Raw genomic sequence first — 21,509 nt, forward strand, 5'->3', positions numbered from 1 at the left:
TTCATGATCGGAAAAGAGAATAAATTCCTTAAGAAGAAGATAATGATTCCAATGTTGTAAGGAGCAAACAATGGCATAGAACTCTTAGTCATAAGTCATTTCACAAATCACTCAACTTTTCACTAAAGAAAGCTATAGGTTTACCTACTTGGCTAAGAACAGCACCAATACCCACATTTGAAGCATCACAATCAACCTCAAATATTTTATCAAAATTGGGTAAAGAGAGTATTGGAGCTTCAGTCACCATTCTTTTCAAGATTTCAAGACTCTTGTCAGCTTCACTTGTCCACTTGAAATTACCACCCTTCAAACATTCGGTGATAAGAGTAATGATAGTGCTAAATCCTTTGATGAACCGCCGATAGAAGGATGCAAGACCATAAAAACTTCGAATATCATGGAGTGACTTGGGTGTAGGCTAGCTTGTAATTGCTTTGATCATGCTAGGATCCATCTTTATGCCCTTGTTGGAAACAACATATCCCAAAAACACAAGACTTTCAGTAAGGAAGTGACGCTTCTTCAAGTCGGCAAACAACTTTTGCTCCCTTACAGTATTGAACACTTGTCGAAGATGCTTCAAGTGTTGTTCCTTATCCTTGCTATACACCAAAATATCGTCAAAATAGACAACAATAAAATGCCCAATAAATAGTCTCAAAACATGATTCATAAGCTACATAAAAGTGATAGGAGCATTAGAAAGACCAAAAGGCATAACCATCCATTCATATAGGCCATCCCTTGTCTTAAACACCATTTTCCACTCATCTTCGGGCCTTATACATATTTGATGATAACCACTTCACAAATCTATCTTCAAAAAGATAGTAGCACCATGAAGTTGATCAAGAAAATCATCAAGTCAAGGAATTGGAAAGTGGTATTTAATAGTAATCTTGTTTATCACTCTACTGTCAACACACATATGTCAAGTTCCATCTTTCTTAGGGACAAGAAGAGCTGGTACAATACATGGACTTATACTCCCTTTCACCAAGCCTTTAGCCAAAAGCTCTTCCACTTGCCACTGCAACTCTTCATTCTCCTTAGGACTCATCCTATAAGCTGCCTTATTAGGAATGATAGAACCAGGTACAACATCAACGCATTGCTGAATATCTCTCATGGAAGGGAGACCATGTGGAATCTCCTCAAGAATAACATTGAGAAACTCAACAAAAAGTGGTTGAAAAATTGGAGGTGGCTCATTCTTTTCTTCATTTTCTTCTAACACCACGAGAGCACAAGCTTTAGTAGCATACTCTAACTCTTTCTCAAGCCCCAATTCCATGAGTAAATTAGTTCCCTCTCCTTTATATTGTTGTTCACTGAACAACAAGAGATTCTTCATTATCAGCATAGGTGACCTCTTCTTCTTCCTCTTTACCTTCTAAATTCTCCTCAATTTCTTTGCCATCTTCTTCTTCAATAAAAGTCACAATTCGGCGATTTGGACAATCCGAAGCAATATGACCAATTCCTTGGCATAAGAATCGGTAATTGGAAAACTTGAACCAGCTCTCACTTCCTTCTTTGAGAATTTAGAATTTGTAGCATTATCTACCAAAATTTGTTTGGAGGTTGAACCACTCCCCCGGTTGGAATTCTCATCTTTTGTCACAAACCGATGACTACTTCCAAGAACCTCCTTAAGTTGTTTTTCCACCTTTAACGCCAACTTGACAACATCGGAATAAGTCCAATATGGTTGTAATTGGACAACATTCCCAATTTCCATCCATAGCCCACCAAGATAGCGAGATAGTCTGCTCTTCATAAGTATACTTCTCCATAGTACTCTCCATTTTCCTAAGATTATGAAACTTAAGGAAAATATCTTGTTGGTAGTTTTCCAGCAAAAATTTTCTCTTAAGCTCTTTTCTCATTTTTCACCAAGTAACAATACGGCTTTTACCTTCACGAGCTCACTGCTTCTTCAAATTCTCCCACCATAAAGAAGTGTACTTTAATTTAATGGAAACAAGTTTCACCTTACGATGATCTAGAACATCTTTATAATCAAATGCCTGATCAACTAAATATAGCCAATCAATGAACTCCTCCGGTTGCATTCTTCCTTCAAACTATAGAATATCAACTTTCACATCTAGTTGATCTTGTTGAAAACCATGATTCCATCGAGCATGTTGATGAGGAACAGACTCATTAGAAAATGCTTCAGTTCTAGAATGGTAGAGTGGATTTTCAAAATGATTTCCTTCTTCATTATCTCTTCCAAAAGAGTGACCATTAGAATTATGGTGAGAACCATTATGAACAAATGGCTCATATCACTCAGGACGCTACTGGAACTGTTGAACTTGTCTCCTCAACTCATCCATTTCAACATCACATAGATTTCTTTCATGTCGAGGAGGTGATTCAATATTTGGCTCGCGACAACAACCTGCCATGATAACCAAAAGCTCTGATACTAACTGATACCAGGCTTATGATTTGAAATAAAGGATAATGGATCTAATGGGATATAGATATCACCACCCAAAGGAAAATAAGCTCTCCACCAGAAAAAGAACACCAAAGGGATATAGAAATCACCACCCAAAGCAAACTCACAAGGGATACAATGCAAGAACTCTCCTATTGAAATCCATTAAAGGATAAGATCAGTTATAAGAAGTAACTCTTCTTTATAAGCTAAAAGCTCCATATTTTTCTTGTTCGAAAGGGAAAAGAAAATAACCTTAAAAACATGATTAATTAAAGCTAACATTAATTAAGACTATTGCCTAGAGAATTCTAAAAGACATGAGAAAATCTGGAGATTCGCAACATTCCACCAGTCTTGCATAATCTTCACTAAAATCCCTATAACTTCCTCTAGAAGACTCCAAATTGCTCACCGTTTGATGCATTGGAAATCAGAGACATGAGGCTTTGCAATGAGATACAGCTAGCTGGCTAAGTCATCCAGAATCTTGCTAGAACTAAATTTCAAAATCGTACTGGATAATGGGCTGGGTAATGAGTTGGTCTTTAGAGTGATTGGACTTAGTGGCTTCATTGGATTCATTGGGCTGGTCCTCAAACACTCTCATGCCAGTAGGGACTAGGGTTTGCATCATCCTAGGTGTTCCTTCGCATTTCAATCATTGCATCCTCTAGAAAAGAGCCACGTCCAACGCATGTGTGTCGCTTGGTGAAAAGTTGGTTGGTCTCTCTTAGATAGGCATGAATGCCCTTTTGGCCAAAACCCTAAGGCTTCTTGGCGACATGTGCTCAAGTCTCTTGAGATCCCCTATGCACCACTTCCCTATGCAATCACCTAGGAACTCTCATAGTCTTGACAAGTGGCAAGAAATATGGGTGGTTGTTTAGTGGGTGTGTTGGCTGAGAGCCTAGGGGGATGGATCTTATCTTTGCCTAGGCATCTCATGATTTCTTCCTTCTAGAACCCTTCTTCGTGTGTGACAAGTGTCAAAAATAGGTGGCCTTTTCCATGGTAAGCATGCTAGGGCTTTTGGGTTACCGAAACCCTAAAGTCTCTCACCCCTATTTCCCTTAATCAAGTCTAGGTTCATTGTGCCTTGTGTGTGACATGCGGCAAAACCTTTAGCGTGTTGGGAATGCCCCGTATTCCCCTAGGGTTTTATGCTTTAGAACAATAGGGCTAGCTAAAATCCAAAGGCCTACTGGGCCTCTCTTATGGGCTTAGATGCTCAATGCACCAAGACAAATCAATAATTAACTAAAGCCCAAGGTTTCTAAGTGCTCTATACCTTTTCCATGGCCTAAAATTAAATATAACATGGTGATAAAAGATAAGTGAGGACTTAGCTAGATCTGAGTTGTCACATTTGTGAAATGCGAGGGCTATTGTGCTAGTGCGGTCTCTTGGAGAATACGGTGTGCTAAGACTAACCAAAAATTAAACTAGGGTTTTTTTTTTTTTTAAGAGTTAGGGCCACATATCCAAGAGTGGCCCCTCCCCAAGTTTACTCAGCACCCTCACTTATGGTGGAGAAATATAGTGGTAACAAACATGACCCAAGGATTTACAAAAAAATATCAAATAAAACATCCTTGTATTAGCAAAAAAACTTTCAACAAAAAAAGCTTGGGAACCAAATATAATTACAAACGTAAATATGGAAGTCCCCAATAATCTGTGTGCAATAAGCCTATAAGAGTTCCCCTACCAATGTCACAATCTGTAAAATACTTACACAGATTATAAGCACCTTTTTTAGCAAGATAGTCCACAACCATATTGGCTTCTCTAAATATATGGCAAATGTTGCAATTCAATTTAGAAAACAATCTTTTTATATCATCCCAATAATACCACAAATACTATAAATTTCATTTTTCAGAATTGATCCAACCCACAATTACTTAAGAATCTGACTCCAACATTAAGTCTCAAATACCCGATTGATGGCCAAATTTTAAACCATCAAGAAGAGCTCTACCTTTGGCTACAGAATTAGAAACCCGCCTATAATGAGTTGCAAAACTTGCAATCACTTGGCCACAATGAGCTCTAATAATACCTCATCTACCCGCAAAACAAGGATTTCCTAATGAGCCTCCATCAACATTAAGTTTACAAATACCTCTACTCGGTTTTATCCAAGCCACAACTTTCAGATTTTTTTGAGCAACTTGAGCAATTGGGCAATGTAAATCTTGTAGAATTTTGTGTCTTACAAATGCAATCTTTCAAACTTTCGATGTGGAGAAAAAATATCCATTAACATCAACTTTATCCACTGCACCACACCTCTCCAATCCATTTTTTTTTCCTTCCATTCTATCATCACACCGTGCTCTCCACAATGCCCATGTAATAATGATAGTTATGATTCCTCGACAACATCCTGCTTGAGAAGATGCCAATGCACGAAGCCACCAAACATTCATAAATACATGCCATCTTCAGATCTGAGGAAGCCAAACACCTAATATACCTGCAAAATAATTCCAAACCGTAACAGCCAAATCACCACTACATAAAATATGGTCAATAGATTCTTGTTGTGGTAACACACAACAATGACACTTTGATAATAGAGAAATGCTCAGCTTAACAAGAATATCATCCATAGTTAACACTTGTTTTTTAGCTCGCCAACAAACAAAATACATTTTCTTGGGAACATATTTATGCCAGAGCCTTTTTCTCAACAAAGAAACTAGCCCTTGAGCTCTAATGAGATTCCAAGCAGATTTAGTAGAGAAAATTCCATCCGGATTAAGCTACCAAATGTGAACATCAATGCCGCTTCTTGTCTGACCCGGCCAAGCAATTATCTTCTCAACCATCTCTTCCGACACAAGAGCACGTAATTTAGGAATATCCCAACCTAAAGATGTATCAAGTAACATACATGTACTGTGCATGGGGCTGAGTATATATAGGGAGTTGATTTTAGAAATTTAATGTGAAGATGACTTGTAAAATTAGAAGACAGTTCTATTAGGGTGTGAATCCTAATGGAAGGGGGAAATGTGCATGGCTTAGAGTTATAGAGAAACTGGCATTGGGCCATTTCATGGGGCAAGTCACTTGATAACTTTAACAGGTTGATCTTAAATTTCAAAATGAGCCCAATAAAATCTCCTAATTTATCACAATAATTTATGGGTGCATGGTCATTCCAAAAATTACTCGATAAATCTCAAATAGGCTTATAAAATATTTGTTTGTTAATACCCTCCAAAATATCCACTAAACCTTAACAAGCCTTATTAAAATACATTTTTTTTGGGTCTATGTGCCTAATAAAATTTTCCGTCCCAACTCCAATAATTGACTCATGGGCTTATCCAATATGTCCATTAAACCTATTTTAGGCCCAATAATTTATCCATACTTTAAATTTAATAATATTGGATCTGGTTGTTGCACAAATCATTTTACTATTATTCTATTATATCTCATCTCATCTTATTATCTAAACCAGAACTTAAAATTGCAACATAGCCAGCTCCTCATTACCTTTGAGGGTTTTTTTTTTTTTTAATAGAAAGATAGTATTTTATTCATAAACAACCACAATTACATCAAAGACTCTGACCAAATAATCTATGAAATACACTTTAGAAATGAATCCCACCAAATTACTAAGTCATCTAGATGTAAGGCAAATTTTGCCAAAATGTTAGCTTTTTCATTAGCCATCCAACCTTTATGTTGAATCGAACATTTCAAGATCCTCTTCATCATATTCCTTACTTCATAAACCAGATTTCCCCACAAGGATCTTGACTCTCCTACCTCAAGTAATTCATTCACATTAAACAATGAATCACTTTCAATGATTAGTTCATATATTCCCATAGGAATGCATATTTCTAATCCACTCAAAATAGCAAGAAGCTCAACTTCTATATGGTCATTTACTCCATTTTCCTTCTTACTTGCAGCCATGATTACTTCACATGATTCATTTCTTAGTATGACCCCCACACCTGCTCTATTCCGATCCTCAAAAAAGGTACCATCTACATTCAGCTTCAATGCACCTTAAGGAGGAGCCTACCAACTATAGCTTGATAGCTTTCTATTTTGTTTCTGGTCTCTAGCCTCGTTGTAGTCCTTAGCCAAGATCAATGAATTTTTAATTACTCAGTCTGTTGACAGAATCTCTTTGAAAATCTTTTGATTTCTTCTTGCCACATGCTCCAGGCTTTAAGAAATAACAATTCAAGATCTCCTTGTTTACCTCTATTCATGACCTGCATAGCAATCTGTATTAGATCCATCTTAGTATCAGTTGCTAATAGATCAGAAAAGTAATGGTTCCACGAGTGCGTTATAGATTAGCAGTAGTATAGGGCATGTTCCACATATTCTTTCACATCTTTACACCATTCACAAAAAGAAAACTCTAAAATGTGCCTATCTTTTAGATTTCTTCTACTCAGGAGTCCATTTTTGCAGGCTCTCTATGCAAAGATTTTTAATTTATTAAGCACCTTCATCTTCCTGAGTTTTCCCCATAGCTTCCTGTGATCTTCTGCATTTGAACCTTCTCCATCTTGTGTAGACTACTTTTAAAAGAAATCATATGCACTCCTTACACTGAAAGTCCTCGACTTCTCATGCTTTCAAATGATACAATTAGATCTATTATCTAAACTAAGCAACACTTTGAATACCTCTTTTGCTTCTCAAGGGGTTAGGAATTTTCTAACCTTTTCCACTTCCCTTCATCTGGTTTCTTAATCAATCAGACTAGATACGTTTAGCGAATCATGATCATGTTTAGGTGAAGGACTTGGTATCAATATGTGTTCAGGCATTAAATAATTTGTCCAAACATTAATAGATTTTCCATCTCAACCCTCCATCTGCATCCATTCAGCAAGAATTTCATGGCTTCCCATATTCCTCTCCATACATAAGATGGAGTAGATCCCAATTTTGACGCACAAAAGCTTGTAGCTGGAAAATACATGGCCTTAAATAGTTTGTGCAATAGTGTAGTCTCCTCTGTTATAATCTTCCAGGCCTGCTTTGCAAGAAGAGCTTGATTAAAGAGTTGTAGATCCTTGAGTCCCATCCCTCATTGTGTCTTAGCCTCACACATTCTCTTTCAACTAACCCATCTAGTTTTATTCTCCTTTTTCTTTTTCTTTTTTTTGTCCACACCAGAAATTGGCCATCATGTTCTCTAACTCACAACAAAGAGTACTTAGGATTTAGAAGCAACTCATTTTATAAGTTGAGATTGCCAATGCTACAGCCTTAATCAATACTTCTTTGCCTCCCTATGATAATAATTTTTCCTTCCAGCCACTTAGCTTGTGCCAAACTTTATTCTTTAAATTTGAAAAAGCTTTTTTCTTGCCTTTCCCCACAATAGAAGGAAGACCAAGGTATTTTTCATACTGTTAGTAATGTTGGACACCCCAAAAAGTCATTATTTCCTCTTGTTGACTACTTTGGACATTCTTACTAAATACCATGGAGGTCTTCTCCTTATTCACCATTTGACCCGATGCTAAATATTCAAACAAGTTTGCAATGTTGCCATGCAAAAAAGCACACTATCATCTACAAACAAAAGGTGATTAAGCTTAAGAGCTCCTCTGCACAGTTGTATGCCTTCAATCAGATTAGATCTCTCACTCAATTTTAGCCACTGCAATTGTTCATCGCCTCCATATCAACCATGCCGCATCTAGCTTCAGCCACTGTAGGTCCTAACTGTTTGAAATGATCAAATTAGTGGAAGAATCAAGTGGCACTGCAGTAGTAGAAGGAGAACTAGCAAGTGATAGCAGAAATTCTAATGCCCCCTCGATTTCTCCCTAACTTTATCTTTCCCCTGATCCTCTTCGTTCCCTCTATCTCATGGTGAGTGATGGTAGCTCAAAGGAAGTTAAGAGAGTTTCAATTGAAGGAGCGAGCATGAAAGGCAAGTAGTGGCAGCATCAGATTAACCAGAAACAATAGCAGTGAAGAAATTACATAGGTTCACATCTCTCCAATTGATCTTTCCCAGTTGTTCCTTCTTCCTCTTCATTTTACACCTACCAAAATGATGGTTAGATGAATGTAAATGGAGGTTGAAGGGAGATGATAATGATCATTGTGCATGATTTATGGACTAAAATACATGGATACAATGAGCCTATTTGTTGGACAAATTTTGTATTAATATGTAGTTGTTTATACATCAAATTAGCTTGAAACTGTTTACCATGTTTGGTCTTGGATTGTATTCTTCAAATGAATGGAGCTTGATAATGTTCTATATTGAAGTGTTGGTATGAATGTATTATGTTCTGTATGTAAAGTGGTTTGTCTTCTTATGTCATGAGAAAGTCATTTTTTTCTTTGTACGCATTCAATGAAAGCATGCTTTGCAACCCAAAACAGAAACTTATGGGCTCCAAGATTTTATTTGTATACCAAATTTAAATTTTGAAACTCTTGTCTACAAAAGCATTCATTTAAGAGTTGGATATAGAGATCAGTGAGCGTAAAAAGTATAAGAGATATATGTAGAGTGAAATAGCCAATTGAGTGTTTTTCTATAATGAAATTGTGAGGCTTGACTGTATTGGGGATTTGGGTTTGAGTGATTTGTTACCACTCTTTTGTACTCTATTTTTGATTAGTGAATTTCTTCGAGATCATCTCCACCAATGGATGTAGGCTTTGCTTAAAGTCGAGCTACTTAAATCTTGGTGTCTTGTATGATTGCTGAATTTTATTTTTTATTTTATTTTATGTTATCTTTTTCTACTTCTTGACCATCCTAGAATCTCCATTGTCACAAGAAACTAGTATCAGAGAGCTCGTGGAGATTCTTTTCTTTTGAGGGATGGCAATTCCAAAATTTGAAATAGAAAAGTTTGATAGTCAAAATGGTTTCAGTCAATTGTGCATCAAGATGAGTGCTTGTTACGACAACAAGGCTTGGCGAAGTTTTGGATGACAAGGTGATGGAAGAGTCTTCTACATCAACAAAGGAATTAGATCTTGTTGAACTTGAAGAGAAAGCATATATTGTGATTTTATTCTCTCTTTCAAATGTTGTTTTGTGAGAAGTTGCTAATGAAGATATAGTCATTGGACTTTGGAAGAAGCTAGAGGCCGGTTTGTACATGAAGAAGCCACTTACCAACTATTTATATTTAAAGCAATGGTTGTATACTCATAAAAGATGGAAGGTACACCTATATCTAAGCATCTTGATGAATTTAATAAATTATTAATGATTTAAGGAAAATTGATATAAAGATTGATTGTGGTGCCTCATCCCCCATGTAAAGATCTTGGCGAAGTTCCCGCCAAGTGGTCAACACCCAAGATGTAAATGCATTAGGCGTGCCTAATCCAAATGAAGTGAATGTGTGAGATATAGGTATAAGATCGCAGTAGAAAAGATAGTGGTTTAGTCAGTAAACTTGACCTTACACTACCAAAAGTCTTAGAGACATTTCAGAAATCATTATTTTCATTTCTCATAAATGTTTATATAGAGTTACATTCAACCAAAATGGTATGCTTTTCACCCTACAGGCGACAAACCGAATAAAGTTGGTCACCCCTTTCTAAAAGGCTAAGTACAACTCAAACTAATGTATGGCTTATACGATAAAGATAGGCACATGCCTTTAGGGTTTAGATGGGGTTAGCTCTTCCTCCTCAGGCATCCCTCCTAGTCCTAACTCTACCTCAAAGTTCATGATTTTGAGAGCGAAACCATAAGTAGGTTAGGCTGCCCTGACAAAAACCATTAAGGGGAGATAATGATCCTGAAGATGCAATGAACGGTTCATATAAATAGTGAAGGAACACATATGTATGCTTTGGTGAGGTATCACCCTCTCATGCATAGAAAAATGGGTCTACAAAACACGACGAGTAATTAGTCTATTATCGAAACACACACACACACACACTCATATAAGCATGATGAGAAATCATCATCTAAGGAGTTACCCTCTTATGCGTTGTACTTTAAAGCATGAGTACTATTTAGGCAATGAATCACCTATCACTCCTATAGGTCAAATCCATAAAATCATATTAGTTTCACTTAGTACAACTGCCAATGCATAGAAGTTTATCACATAGATATTTGTCATACAGACATACATTGGGCAAATAGGGGATGAGTTCCTTCATCGCTCTTGATTAGGGAAATCCCTTCTACCTAATTTGCCTCATGCAAGTCAACTCTCTTGTACCCAACGCATGTCAACTCTCACACGGTCATAACATGTTGCACCAAGGAACATCTACCTATCCAACCAACATGTGATACGCAGGGGGATTCTACATCCCAACTATCAGGTATGGCCAAACACGATACTGCTCCACCTAAATCATTCATGAGGAATCCCTCTACCCATTCGAAACTAGTGTCGACGTCTCACAGGAATGAGCACAAGGACCTCCCATCTCATGAAGGATGAAGCACGGTACACAAAACTCACACAGAGATATAGTTATTCATAGTGGGATCATGATTTAATGCAAGTATCAAACACATTCAAAGTCTCAAAAAATAGGAAATAAATATAAGATAAACATAATGCTCGGAAAACATATTTATTATGTTTAGAAAAAGGGGAAATGCTAATGCCTTTTACAAAGAACACTCACCCCACATTTCTCAGTCCTGTCTTAGAAGCGAACCTACTTCACAACGTTTGGATCACTATTTGGTCACATTGCTCCCGTCCTTGTTTCCTTGGCACCTTTTGGCTACACAAGATCACAGGTGTCTAAGATCTTAAAAGTGAGATTTTGTCCCAATGTTGAAATCCCTTATATAAGGTGGGTTCATTAGTTGTCTTTCTGACTCATCACACTTCCATACGACCTGACAACTTCTCTATATGTCCTTGGGTGAGGATGATATGACTTCCTAAGTCATAATCTGGGATTGGACGGTGTTTGAAGTTTCAGGACATGTAACACAAAATCACATACCCATAGGAATTGTTCCAAAGTACCTTGACCAAGGGTATTTCTTGATTCCTCAACTCCTAATTTTTCCAATCGATGATTTGCACAGGCCATTCTTTATAGGGAAAGTTAGGTTGAAGTTGAATATGAGTTGGGTCAACCACAACTGATCACCGATCTCCAAAGCTTTTATTTAAGGAAGACATATGGAACACATCATGTATTCCTAGAAGTTCCATCTGATAGGCTACTGGCCCAACATTTTCCACGATCTCATGAGGTCCTAAATACCATGGACTCAATTTCCCTCTTTTGTCAAAACGAGCAACTCCTTTCATGAATGATACCATAACACATACCCAATGCCTATTGTGAACTCAAGATTTCTTCTTCTACCATTGGCGTAGCTCTTTTGCAGATCTTGAGCTAGCTACATCTATTCTCTAATCAATAAAACATGTTCCCTTATTTCCTGCAAGTATTTAGGGCCAAGTATTTTCTGTTCTCTAACATCATCCCAGTATGGTAGAGATCTACACTTCCTTCCATATAATGATTCACATGGCACCATCTTTATTAGGACTTGGAAACTATTATTATAGACAAACTCTACTAGAGGTAAGTGCCCTTCCGAATCACTTTTTGTCTCCATCACACAAGCTCAAAACAGATCTTCCAATGTCTATATAGTCTGTTCTGTCTGCGGATGATAGGCAAGGCTAAACTTCAAACTGGTACACATTAGATTCTACAAACTTTGCTAGATTCATGATGTGAAGCGAGTGTCCCAATCTGATACAATCGATCTCGAAACCCCATGCAACCAAACTATCTCTTAAACATACAACTTGGAAAAATTTTTCATAGAGTCAGTGTCGGTAATCAGCAAAAATTGAGCCCTTTTCATTAATCCATCTACAATAACCCATAGAGAACTCTTTCTTACAAAAGACCTTTGCAATCCAACTACGAAATCCATGGAACATCCCCTATTTTTCATTTCAGAATTGGTAATGGCTGCAATTCTCTTGCTGGCCTCTGATGTTTTGCCTTCACCAATTGACACATAGAACACCTATCAACATAATTTGCCACATCATTATGTTCTACCAAAAGTGTCATTTCAAGTCTCAGTTCATCTTGGTACTAGTTGGATGTGCAATTGTATGGTGTACTATATGCTTCTTTTAGTATCCTCTTCTTTATTTCCAGGTCTGCAAGACTAACCTTCCTTTCCTTATAACACAACATCCCATCGTTTTGAATTCCAAATTGTAATGGTTCTTCAAACTTCATGACCTTCTATCGAATGCCCATGATTCCATTATCCTTCAACTAATGCTCTTTGATCTCCGCCGCAGTCAAGGTCACAATCTCTTAAATCACTTCCAAAGCCATGTTCCTCTGAGATCCTCCAATTAACAAAATTCTTATACTACTTAACAGAGATTCCATCTCTGTTTGAGCCTTAAAACTCAAGGCATCTGCCACTACGTTGGCTTTTACAAGATGGTAATTTATCTCACACTAGAAGTCACTAATTGTTTCTATCAATCTCCTTTGCCTCACATTCAAGTTCTTTTGGCTAAAAAGATACTTGAGACATTTGTGATTAGTAAAAATCTAACACTTTTCTCTATATAGATAATGCCTCCAAATTTTTAGTGCAAATACCATCGTGGCTAACTCCAAGTCATAAGCGGGGTTATTTTGCTCATAATCTTTCAACTGAAAAGAGGCATAAGTAACTACTCATCCTTCCTGCATCAACAGCATCCAAGACCCATCTTTGATGCAACACTATAAACCACATAGGTTTAATGGGATTCATGAAAAGTAAAAGTGGAGCTGTAGTCAATCTCTACTTCAACTACCAAAAACTTCTTTCACATTCTTCACTCCAATTATACCTTGCATTCTTCTTGGTTAATTTAGTAAGAGGTTTGGAAAGTCTAGAGAAAACCTATACGAATCTCCTATAATATCTAGCCAAACCAAGAAAACTATGAATCTCATGTACTTTGGTTGGTTTATGCCATTTCATTACTACTTCTACCTTAGTGGGGTCAACTACTACACCACTACTAGAAATCATATGCCCCCAAAACTTCACCTCCCAAAGCCAAAACCCACACTTATTGAGTTTTGCATATAATTGGTGCTCCCACAACCTCTCTAGCACTTGACTCAAGTGTTCCTTATGCTCCTCATCACTCCGAGGATAGACTAAGATATCGTCTATAAACACCATTACAAGTAGGGCCTAAAGATCCAGTTCATCCAATCCATAAATATTGCTAGAACATTGGTCAAACCGAACGGCATTACTAAGAACTTGTAACATACATATCGAGTCCTGAAAGCAGTTTTAGGAATTTCTTGCTCCCTAATCTTAAGCTAATGGTATCTTGACCTTTAATCTAGCTTGTAGAGCACCAATGCTCCTTGCAACTAATCTAGCAAGTCATCACTCTGTGGCAACAAATACATATTCTTGACAGTTACTTTGTTTAACTCCTGATAATCGATGCACATCCTATTGATCCATCCTTGTTTACGAACAATACTAGTGTACCACATGGCAAAGAACTAGGTTGAATTAATCCTTTCTCCAATAACTCTTTGATCTGGGTCTTCAGCACCTTTAACTCCGTAGGAGCCATCCTATAAGGTGGTCTATGCACTAGGACAGTCATTGGTTCTAATTCTATGACAAACTCCATTTCCCTATTAGGGGTAGTCTGGGCAAATCATCAGCAAACACCATAGGAAACTCTTCTATCATAGGTGTAATAGCCTACCAGAAATTCAGTGCATGAGTTTTTTTAGCCTTTAAGAACTAGTTTCCATGAATTGATCAATCGCATAGGTTTTCATCTATGAGCATGGTCAATGTTACTACTCACTATGATGCGACAAAATGTGAATTTTATTTATTTGAGTTACTTAGGAGTGTGAGAATGAAAAACGGCCAGCACCATTAGAATTAGAGGGATATTTAGAATTTTATGACATAATAAAAAAAATTTCGATTTCCAGAAAACACATTTTGATTATTTCAAGGCATTACGAAGTCAAATTTTGGTAAAATTTTTGCATTTTAAGGTTAGTATGATTCTTTAGAATTTTATAGTACAAAATTTATTTTTCATTTTTTGGAGTAAATAGTAACCTCGGTTGGCACCCAGAGCAATATTTTCTAAATTACAATATGGAATGTCCAAATTAGGTTATTAAAGTTTGATTTGGACACTTGACAAGATCCTAGCCACACTTGGTGGATAGGATTAGACACTAGGCACCAAGAGAAACCATGAGATGGAAAATGTAGAGGAAATCAAAATTTGTGATCATACCACATAAGCAAAATCCTATTCCATCCAATTTGTGCCAAACCAAAAAGGGGTTTCAACCCAAGAGAAATCCTAAACACTTGAAATCCAATTGAAAATCCAAAATTTTTGTGAAAACTGAAACTTCAAATGGTTTTCCCAAATCCCAAAATCTTTCCAACCAAGCCCCATTGAAACCCTAAATAGAAGCGCATTCAATTAAGGCCCTTGAAATTTCACCACAAAGGCAAGGTTTGTGGAGGTAAATTTTTCCTTGCCATGGCACTCCTATCACTACCCAAATTAGTGCCAAACAGCGCTTGATGGAAGGCCAAGAGCCACCTCACCCCTTTGCCTCACATGGCAGTTGCTAGCAAAGACTCATGGGCTAGTTTTACCTTGGTTTTGGCTGACACCCCATCACTCTAAGTGTCATTCATACCCCTCCTATCACCCCTCCTGATATTTAAAAAGGGTGAATGTCCATTCCCCTTGCATTTAGTAACTTTTCAACCCTTTTCTTGGTGACAGAATCAAAGAAGCTCTTTGACAGATTTTCTAGCTTAATTTGCTCAACTTTTTGAAGTTATTTTCAGTATTTTCTTACAAAGTACCCTTCACAAACGTTGTTACTCTTTAATTATAGTTTCTTTTGGTATGTTTTATGTAGATTTTAATTTCATTTGATGGGTGAAAGGTTGGTTTAAGCATGAAGAGATCATTCTCGGCGATAGTCTGGGCAGTGCGTAATATTTTGATAATTTTGACCAGGTTATTTGAAAGAGCTTGGTCTACTGTTTTTATGGAGTATATTTTACATGCTAATATATAAGTTTGATTAATATTTGTTGCATGTTATAAGCTTTTGATTAGATTTTTACTCAGATCTATAAAGTTAAAAACTTGAAGGTTGAAAACAAATTCTGTTTTTTCTAAACTTGAGTCTTTTGTTGTGAATGCATGCTCCAATAACTTTAATATTCACATGAAATATTCCTAAGAATTTTATTTACATGTTAAGATGTTAGTTTGAGGATTTATGGTGTTTATTATGACAACGAATTTTTATGCATGAAGGAGTTCAAATAGGTCACATATTTGAGGTTTTTGGATAGATTTATGTTTTTATTCCATTTTTGCCTTGTGATCTTAAGTTTAATACTTGAATATATTCTAGGACTTGATTTCTAATCATATGATGTTGTTGATTTGTGATTTATTTCGTGAAAGACTTCAAATCAAAGGGTTTGATAAAACACCAAACCATATAGATTCAGCTTTGGTGAAATTGTCAAGTGCGAATTCTTTAAGTTAGATTTTTGTGATTTTGTAGTTTGGCTTAACGATTCAAAGCATGGTAGTTATTAAGAGCATGTTTTGAATATATTGAAAGTATGTTATTGAACTTTTGGAGTTCTTGGAATTGTTTTGAAAAGAGATAAAATCATGACAACCAAGGGTTGTGCTTAAGTTTAAAAACATGAAGTTTTGCATTGAAGATATTTGTGATTTTTGTGATGTAAGTTTTGTTGGTTGTTCTAGTATGTTATTTAAACATACGATATGATTTTTTATGTTGCAATATTTCGATTGAAGCATGAGAAATGAGGCTTGATAGAATTGCAATAAAAGTCAAGAGATTTGGCCTTTGTTTCGGCCTAGGCATGTTTCACATAAGTTGTGATGTGTTTTAAATTTTTCTAATTAGATATTTGGACTTAAGACAAAATTTATATGAGGAATGTAAAGTTTGGTGAAAATTAGAGTTAGGGTGGGAAATCCTTAAGTTATGGGTAGAATTGTCATTTTACCACATGTAGAGGGATAAAGTGGTAATTTTACTCTAATACAAATTTTTATGTTTCTAAAATGTTAGAAGGAGTTTCTGACCGTTAGAAATATCATCTTACAGTTTTCCGTATTTCACTCTTTTAATTTGTCACGCTACAATCATTGTATTTTAGCTTCTAACTCACTGTCAAACTACTGTGTATGTGTGTTGGTAAGAGAACAATTGTCTTTGTTCTTATATGATTACATATGTCATGCTATGCCATGTCACTTCATGAATTTCTATTACACATTTTCTCCTATCACGAAATGTTCATCTGTTGCACATTATGTTCTATCATGAAATTTTTATTTGTTATACATTATGTTATGTCACAAAATATTTATCTGTTATACATTATATTCTATCATGAAATGTTTATCTATTACATAATTTATTATGTCATGAAATGTTTGTCTATTACACCGTTTGCCATGTTACAAAGCGCTTGTCTATTTCATGATTATGCAATGTCATTCATTTAACGTATATATCACGTTACATTACGTCAGATCATATGTCCTTTGGTTTCATATCACGTCATGTCCTGAGTATAGAGTGTGTCTCGAAAATAATTTTTCTACGTCATGTCAAGTCTGTTTAAATTCATCACGATCCTAAGTGTTAGAATGGGGTATTATCCTAATAGGACTTCTTTGTTCACACTAGAGTGTCTAAACTAATGTGAAATCCCCTAAGTTGACAGGGTAAAGATCAATAGGCTTCAAATGAGTCTTAATTAACTGGTCACCAGAGTGAAGTCAGACAATATGCCAATGATGCCTCCCCACACATTCAATTTCATGTTATATATACTTGTGCTGGTGCAGATACTTATCACCGGATACACACATTATATTTTTCATAACAGATCCAGATACCTGTGAACTAGTATGTATGCTAACACACTCACAACTAGTATAGATACCTGTGATGTGATGCGGTATTCGTAAGGACATACGACTCAAGGAAACCATGTAGCACCCATATGGTCCCTTTTATTAATCATGTTTAATTATTGAACAAGATTTCAAGTTCATATATTTTACATTTATGTTTATGTTATTTCACGTTCAATCTCAAGTTATGTTCAGTTCACGTTCAAGTTCATGTCGTGTCAAGTTTAGTTTCAGTTCAGTTTCAAGTTTAGTCCATATTCAAGTTCATGTCTTGCCAAGTTCAAGTCATGTCAGCACATGTCATGTTATTTGTCAAGTCACGTCAAGCTTACTTAGGCTATTTTATGCAATCATGCTTTTACTATACATCATGCATGCATCTTTAGAATATCGGTTAAGTTCTTTGTTAACTTGTTGAGATTTATAATCAAATCTCATTATGCTGATCCAGACTACCATTTCCCCTAGAATAGTAGATGTGTGTCGGGACCAGGAGATGCAATAGGCATTGGCCAACTAGAGACTATTGCCTCCATGCTTTAATTCATAGATAGTATTATGGCATCCCTAACTGAGTTGCACGAGCTACTCAACCGATTAGCCTAGTAAATGCTTTAGTTATGCTTATACTTAAGGAGCTCTTTCTCCCATACTTTTGTGATTACAAATCATTTGGATTTATGGTGTAATTTTGAGCATCTATCACTTTCATATATATGTATTATGTTTCAAATTTTTTGAGATATATCTCATTTGGAGCATAGTTTTGCTTATGAAAGAAAATCATCCAGTGCAAATATTGCATATTGCTAGATGAATGGTAGGTGTATTTCATCTTTAATTGTCATGAATGGGGGTAGGTAACTTTGTACTGCATGTCCTGACACTTTAGAGTCCGTTTGATCCCAAGCGGAATCTAGGGGTGTCACAACATGTATTCCCTGAACTTTTTTACTCTCTTACACCTTTTCTATCGTTTATAACAAATAGACAGTCACACCATCTATGATATACTTCTTAGCTTGATAGGTGGAAATTACCAATGAGGATACCTTAACTTGTTCTCCTACAAAACAAACCTTAGCTATAGTAGAGGGTTCAAATCGATAAGTGTGATTTTTATTACTCTTTTATTTATAAAAAGTTTCAGTTTTCCTTTAAGTCTATTAATTTTAATTTATATTTTTTTTTATTTTCTTGGATTTGAAGCAATGAGAAGATTTAGTGCACAATGAGAGCATTTTGGTACAAAAGAAGAGATTACAAATCCAAATAGACAAGAGGCCACAAGATCTAAAGAAAGCTAAAGAGATTTGGGTGAGGAGACCCAAAGGCGAGTAGACACCCCTCGGTAGGTGAGTAGACTTTCCTCTCAGTAGGCGAGGAGACCCAAAGGTTAATAGACTTTCCTCTCGATAAGGGAGGAGACCCAAAGGCGAGAAGACTTACCGCTCGGTAATTTATCATCCCGGTCGAAAGTCTTTCATCTAGATCAGGAACCTCATATCTCGGCCATTGGCCAAGTAGACTAGTTATTTTCAGCACATACGGCATCTACCTGGTGGGATCCTCCTAAGATCATAGCTCCTCAAATCAAGCCGCTTATCACTGAATCTTCCATTTTTTATAATCCGGTTATTCTTGGGATAATTTTCCCTTTTGTTAACATTTATCTTTAGAAACAATTTTTCAGATTTTCAGGCTAGATTATAGCTGTAATTCTCTGATTCCATATTTCAAATTCAACATCTATTTAATCTCAACCTATGGGATAAAGGTTGGGATTAAATAGGGGATCTATAGAATCAGAGGTTTTTTAGTCTAGAGTTGACATCCAATTCTTAGTTCATTTATTATTATTTAAGGAGGAGGTGGATCTAGAGAGCAGATTCGAGAGATGTAGGCTTTATCAACGACTCCAACGAAGAACACTAGTTCGTTCTTTTTCTTTTCAGTTTCATTATGAACTAATTTTATTTTCTGGAGCTTTGATGTAGTCTAGCATTGAATACACCATTTATATTCTAAGTTATTTTATTTTCCATATTTTCATGATTGAGTCTTTATTCCTTGTTCTTAATGCTTGCAATTTTCTAGCTGATTATTGTTTGATCTGTTGAATCACAATGAGACCAAGAGATGATTTGTGATTCGAGCTCTAGGATTAAGCACCATCAGTTGAGTGAAAGTAGAGATACTTTATAGCGATTGGTGTGATTTTCAAGAAAAATCTAAACAATTTAATGAGTCTCCAATTAATTAAATTCACATAGAGATATGGAGTTATTAGTTGGAGATATTTTAAATATTATTCGAGAGAAAATATTGAATAGTAAATAGATTTTTATCATCAATTTAGAAAATTTGAAATTTCATAACGAGGAAGAATAAATTGTTTCGGATTTTCTAGGTGAAATCAAACGCTCTAAATCTATTCATATTATCTTTACAACCTTAATTTTAATGCTCTTTTCTTTAGTTTAATTTAGATAACCTATTCTTTAAATTTCAGTTTTCCAAATAGTAATTAATTTAGTAAATTTCAATATTCAATAGCATAATTAATCTCTGTGGGTTCGATATCCGTTTTCTTTAAAACACTTTACTACTTGTTACGATTATTTGCACTTGCAGATATTTTTACGCGAATAAGTTTTTGTCACCATTGCCAAGGATCAATTATTTTTTATTGATATTGATAATAGCTAGACTGTTACTAATTTGGATTTTAATTTATTTATTTTAAAATTTGTTTAAATAGACCTTAGTTTTGCTTTTCTTCTATTACTATTTCAGGATTTAAAAGTGTATGCCCCGATCTAAACCGTTAGAGCCTATACTTTTTTATCCCGAGATTGAACAAAATTTACATAGAATCAATAAAAAGAAGAAGCAAGAGGCTACCAAATCTACATTCATCCTAGCCGACCAAGATAATATAGCTTTAAGGGACTATGCTATGCCCTCGGTTAATGGGGCTACATCTAGCATTAGGATGCCAGCTATACAAGCTAATAATTTCGAGATTAAGCCAACAATAATTCAAATGATACAATAGACTGTTCAGTTTGGGGCGCTGTCACAAGAAGATCCTAATGTCCACATCACAAATTTCTTGAAAATTTGTGATACCTTTAATAGAGTGACATGTGATGCTATTAGATTGAGACTTTTTCTTTTTCCTTTTTCACTTAGGGAAAAAGCGAAGGCCTGGTTGAACTCTTTACTACCCGGCATCATCACTACTTGGGAGGAGTTGATATTTCTCCCTAGCCAAGACAGCAAAGCTGAGAAATGATATTAGTACCTTCACCCAATTTGAGGGTGAATCTCTATATGAAGCATGGGAAAGATACAAAGATTTATTGCACAAGTGTCCTCATCACAATCTCCCAGCTTGGCTCAAAGTCCAGACATTTTACAATAGTTTGGGAGCTACGAATAGATCGGTGGTCGATGCGGCCACAGGAGGAGCTTTAATAAGTAAGACACATGAAGCGGCCTATGAGCTTTTGGAAGAGTTGGCATCTAACAATTATTAGTGGCCCGCAGAGACAGCAATGCTAGGAAAGACAGCCAAGTCGTTGAGCTTGACTCTATGTCCGCAATTGCAGCCCAGGCAAATCTATCCAAAGAACTAGGCAAGATGAATGTCAATGCTATTCAAACCAATGTTGTTTATAATCATTGCACAGGAAATCATTCAAGTGTAGATTGTCAAGTGAGGAATCCTTTTGCCCAACCTAGTTATGAACAAGCCCATTACGTGTCCAATTTCCAACGTCAAAACAATCCTTATTCAAACACGTTAAATCCCGGATGGAGAAATTATCCCAACTTTTCATGGAGTAATAATCAAGAGCTGGCTAGACCACCTCAACAATTTCCATAGCAAGACAAGAAACCGACACTTGAAGATATGTTTATGCAATACATGCAAAAGACTGATATGGTGATCCAAAACTACTCAGCTTCAGTCCACAATCTTGAGGTGCAAATAGGTTAGCTCTCAAACATGCTTACTAAAAGGACCACATGGACTTTGT

At 36.1% G+C, this 21,509-nt stretch overlaps 1 non-coding gene across 1 annotated transcript; it reads right to left on the reverse strand.

Annotated features, from left to right (window-relative positions):
• Positions 1-20,747: 20,747 nt before the first annotated feature.
• LOC122294104 lies at positions 20,748-20,854 on the reverse strand. Its single transcript, XR_006237500.1, has one exon. It is a non-coding gene; the product is annotated as a small nucleolar RNA R71 (small nucleolar RNA).
• Between the last annotated feature and the right edge of the window lie 655 nt (positions 20,855-21,509).

Source organism: Carya illinoinensis, chromosome 1 (assembly GCF_018687715.1).
Source record: "Carya illinoinensis cultivar Pawnee chromosome 1, C.illinoinensisPawnee_v1, whole genome shotgun sequence".
NCBI classification, from domain to species: Eukaryota; Viridiplantae; Streptophyta; class Magnoliopsida; order Fagales; family Juglandaceae; genus Carya; species Carya illinoinensis.